This window comes from Primulina tabacum, chromosome 13 (genome assembly GCF_025594145.1).
Source record: "Primulina tabacum isolate GXHZ01 chromosome 13, ASM2559414v2, whole genome shotgun sequence".
Lineage (NCBI taxonomy): Eukaryota > Viridiplantae > Streptophyta > Magnoliopsida > Lamiales > Gesneriaceae > Primulina > Primulina tabacum.
Window position 1 is genome coordinate 1,760,174 of NC_134562.1, and position 5,551 is coordinate 1,765,724.

Here is a 5,551-nt window from a genome sequence, read left to right on the forward strand (position 1 = left end):
AAGCTTACCAAACTTCTTAAAATGTCCCAAAATATTTTTATAAGCATTCCTAGACATAAACTCGAGCCCATTTTACAGCTTAACTGATTCGTTTTAAAACTTGGACCGGGATCCCGATTTTAACCCGAATCGACTCGAAACTCAACCAAAATTTTCATCACTTTTTACCACATCTTAAAAATATCTAAAAGACCCTAAAACCACCAGTACCCAGCCCCTAATCCCTTCGGCCAAGACCTACACACTGCTGGAAAATCTCTAACCCATCTCCTCGAACCCTTGGTGCATCACTACCCACAATTTCGCCCCTAGCCTAAAACCAGGCGAACCAGCCCTTAAACCACCTCTCCTAGATCACCCTAGGACACTACTGGGCTGAACCAACATAAGGATTAAGTTCCATGCACGCTAGAAATCGTGCTCCCGCGCTGACACGCCAAGAACGCCACCCACGGCCCTTACTCCTTTACGCGACCGATCTGTACCAGGCAGCCCTCAGGCCTTTCCTCAGCCACGGCTCAGACCCCATATGGTCTGGTTCATGCCTCGGATCGATCGTCAAGCCATCGGCTCCACTCCTGTCTCCCAATCTGCAACAACCGAGCTCCTCCTTGCCACAACTCACGATCTACAACACAAACTCCTTAAGTCTCGACTCCAGCACCACATCCCCTAACTCATGACATGTCTCGGTCCCCTAGCAACAAAACTACAGCCCCTTGCTACAAATCGGAAAAGAACGTGAGCAGCAACGTAAGAATGCAAGAAACACATGAAAATTCGATAATCCTCCCTACACATGCTTGGATCGAGAGTTTTACATACATAAACACATATACATCAGTAATATAACGTGGATGATGAGAGAAAGATGTTACAAAGCGTGCCTTGATAATGATTGATGAACAAAACAAGAAGAGGGAGACCCAGATGAATTTTTCTTTGCAAGAACAAGTCGAACACTGATACTTTCGGCTGCTGGGGTGTTGAAACAGAGGGGAGTGGTTTGAAAATGAGAGTTTCGGCTGGTGTGGTGGGAAATGATAGGTTAAGGGTTAATTAAGTAGTATTTAAATAGTTTAACAATTAGCTAATGGGCCCTAAGTTACTGACTAAAAGTTAAAAATGATTTTAAGCCCAACAAGCTTAAAAGTAAGCCCATTAAATCCAAACATGCTCTCGAAAAATATTTCGTGTTAGTAAGTTCTTGAAAATATTAGCCGAACCCTCAAAAGTCACCCGATTCGATAAAATTTGCGTACAGTTAAAAATAAAATCTTGCGGGTAAAAATGCCCAATAAAATTTCATTCTTGAAAAATACCCTTAATACACTTCATATTAATTAATAAAAATAAATCATGTAATAAAATAATTTTCCTGAAAATTATCCGGTCTCTGTTCCTCGTTCGAGCGTGAAATGCATCTAAAAACCCTAATGCATGAACTTTTAAAATTTCGTGAATTAAATCCTATCATGCATGAATTATGCATAAAATGCATAAAAATAACTAAACACATAATTAAAAATAAAAATCATAGATTGGATTATTCAGGTTACGTGAATTAAATTCCTGGATCTTACACTACATCTCTCGAAAGATTCATCTTAAGCTGTTTTTTTACATGCACAAAATTCTATTAAATTGATAAAGGATCATATTGTGTACTCTGCACTCTCACTTATCTGTTGATTACATGAGTTTCATTGTATTGTGAGAATCATTGTAACTGTGAGAAGACTATTTCTGAATAGATCAAGTTAAGAAAAAAGTTACAAGGAATTTCAACTCATTAGGGTTGGTGAACCAAGTTGGAATAATTTTTTTACAAAGGGTTGTATCGAGCAAATCTTCTAATGAATTCTTTTGGAAACAGAAGAATGGGAGACGTAGAAGCTTAGCTTTCGAACTTCCATGAACAAATTTCTACCTCTCTCCTTGCTTTAAGTCATGCTACTTAACTTGTCTGTTATCATTGTGTTTTTAACTCATTAAACTGAACTGATATACTTCTTTATCACATATCTTATTCATTTAGTAACTTGAGTTGTTTTAGCACTTCAATTATTTTGAGTAGCTCATTTTACTTAGTCTTATTGGAATATTAACTTGAGATGTTTAACACAGTTTGAGTTTCACATTATTTGTCACAGTTTTATAACATTTCATTCGCCTCTCCCTAAACTGTTATCTTCGATCCTAACGGTTTAATTAAGCGAAAATGTTTTTTTAAACCATGAACTTGTCAAATTTTTGTATTTGGTACACTAACTTTTAATCTTCAGCTATTTTGGTTCAACTACTAACGTGACATCAGACAAATCAATATTTTTTGATGTCATGTCAGCATTTTTCCGATATCACATCAGTATCTTTCAACGTCAAATCAATAATTAGACAAAAATAACCGAAAATTAAAAGTTAATACGTCAAAACCAAAAATTGAAAAGTTACTGAACTAAAAGCCAAAATTGAACAAGACCAATAAATTATTTTACATTCAAGTTGTGAAATTTTTTTGCCAAGGCTAACAACTGTATTCCTTAGCTAGTGCAGCAATCAATCAATTAATTAATGATACGCACTTCTCCTGAAGTATTTCCTATAAATATCAGAAGAAACTGTATGAAGTGATCAGAGCCATTTCTATAGTTAAATTGAGTAACCATGTTTCTTCTTCTCGTTGTGCTTTCTTTCTCAATATTTTTCCTTTTCAATCTTTTCAAACACAAGAACATCAAGAAAACTGGACAACTCCCACCAGGTCTGAAAGGGCTTCCGATAATCGGAAACCTGCATCAATTCGATCCCGCGCATCCCCACTTGTGCCTCTATGATTTTGCAAAAAGGTATGGCCCTCTCATGTCCATGAAGTTTGGATTTCGAGCTGCCATTGTAGTTTCTTCAGCAAGGGTAGCCAAACTAGCCCTGAAAAACAATGACATGGCACTCTCAGGGAGGCCACGGCTTATTGCTTTAAATAAACTAACTTACAATGGCTCAGATATTACTGCGTCTTCCTACAACGCAACGTGGAGGGAAATGAGAAAAATAGGCATCCTTCATCTATTTAGTGCCAAGCAGGTGGTCTCATTTCGACCCGTTCGAGAAGACGAAGTTTCTTGCATGATTGATGATATGATCAAGAAATCCAAATCCAATAAGTTGATAAACTTGAGCCGTTCCATGTTCTTGTTAACTAACGGCTTCATATGTAGAGCTGGATTTGGGAAAAAGTACGATGACGAAGGAAAAAGAAGTTTCAATGAACTTTTCAAAGAAATTCAAGAAATCCTAGCAGGGTTCTTCGTGAGCGATTATTTTCCTTCATTGGGTTGGATTGATAAACTAAGTGGAATGAATTCTAGACTAGAGAAGGTTTTTAGAGATTTGGATAAGTTTATTCAAGAACTTATAGATGATCATCTTGATCCAAAGAGGCCTACATCAATGGATGATGACATTCTTGATCTGTTGATTGGGTTGAAACAAGACGAATCGGCTCCGGTTCATCTTGAATGGGACAACATCAAGGGAGTCCTTGTGGTATGAATCAATTCAAACCTCCAATTCAATTATTTATTCAAATTTGAAATAATCATGTCGACTAGTTATTGTATGATTACAGGATATATTTATAGCTGGACCAGAATCAAGTGCAGCCCTGGTTGTTTGGGCAATGTCGGTTCTGATGAAGACACCAGACGCAATGAAGAAAGCACAAGAAGAAGTCCGGAACTTGGTAGGAAACAAAGGTTCTGTTGACGAAGATGATGTCTCAAATCTTCCTTATTTAAAAGCAATCGTCAAGGAAACATTAAGATTGTTTCCTCCTGCTCCGCTCTCTGTCCCAAGGGAAACCATAGAAAGATGCAGCATAGACGGATACGAAATCCCACCAAAAAGCATAGTTCATGTGAATCTTTACGCGATCGGCCTAGACCCTGAATACTGGGAAAATCCCACCGAGTTCAACCCTGATCGATTCTTGGACAGTACTATAGATTACAAAGGGCAAGATTTTGGGCTGCTCCCGTTCGGATCAGGTCGAAGAGGATGCCCTGGAATCAATCTGGGAATCACAATTTTGGAGCTCGCACTTGCCAATCTTCTTTACTCCTTCGACTGGGAGTTGCCCCCATGGAATGAAGAAAGAAGACATGGACATGGAGGCATCGCCTGGGATTAGTACTCGGAAGAAAAATGATCTTAGCCTTGTTGGTAAATGCTGTGTGTGTAAGTAGTAAAATCATGTCAAACAAGAATGGTAAAATAAAGTGATATGATTTAATAATTGCTTCTCAATCCCAACTTAAATTCAACTGATTCATATGTATTACCTCCACCAGAGATCAGATCAGTAATCGGAATGAAATTTTTTTGAATTAGTTCTCTAGATTGTCTTATTTTAAGACTTTAATCTTGTAGATCATCAAAATTTAATTTCGTTGGCTCATTTTCTACTTCTTTTTTCTTTTAATCAAAGTGTTGATGTAACGTCATCGGTCTATAATAATAGAGTTGGGCATTGCAGAGCCACTTCGTCGACTAGGCATGAATGAAATTAGGGTTCTAAATTTTCGTGTTATCGTAAACTATCTACCATAATGTCAAGTGAAAGTTTGCTAAATCCGTAGATTTTGAATCCATAATAAGTGAATTTTGAAAAGAAATCTGGTAAAATAAAACATTGCAACATTGAAATTGTATAATTGTATTTAGATTGTTTACTTCAAATTTGTATTTAGTTTAGCCCTCCCAACTAAAAATTCTGGTTTCGCCAGTGGTTCCAAATAAATAACATTGCATTGTCATGACTTGTTAAATGCATTGATAAATTGAAGATTAGAACATGTTGATCTATATATAAGCAAGCTTGAACACTAGTAACTTTTACAAGTAATTCTTCAAAGCTCTCAATTTGACAAACAACAGATTTTGGGTAAAAATTTGTGTGAGATGGTCTCACGGGTCGTATTTTGTGAGATGGATCTCTTATTTGGGTCATCCATGAAAAAATATTCATTTTTATGCTAAGAATATTACTTTTTATTGTAAATATCGGTAGTGTTGACCCGTCTCACAGATAAAAATTTGTGAGACCGTCTCACAAGAGACCTACTCAAGATTTTGATACAGTAATTAAGGGCCAGAATAATTTGTGTGTGTGTAGAAATTAAGGAACTTTAGAATAAAATAACCAAGAATCGTTATGTTTATATACAGAAAACTATAATGAAAACAACATAACGTGAAAATGGAGAAAAGAAAATAATAGCAATCAAACCCGGATAGTTTTCCTTGGCCTCTACTTCATTTGAAATCTCATGTAGGAATTTTCTTAACGATCAGTTTGATATATTTGCATGGACCACATCAATATCATAAATAAGATAAGCAAAAATCTGCTATTTAACCTTGAATATCGGCGCCGTTTGATTTTCTTTACTTTACAATTAATTTATATTACCATTTAATTAATTCGTTCACTGATATAATTAGCAACTCCATTGTTGTAAATGATATTTTTCTACCCGTTTTCATCTTGTTT

At 36.3% G+C, this 5,551-nt stretch overlaps 1 pseudogene; it reads left to right on the plus strand.

Annotated features, from left to right (window-relative positions):
* The first annotated feature begins 2,626 nt into the window (after positions 1-2,626).
* On the plus strand, positions 2,627-4,267 carry LOC142523422 (strychnine-11-hydroxylase-like; annotated as a pseudogene).
* The last annotated feature ends 1,284 nt before the right edge of the window (positions 4,268-5,551 follow it).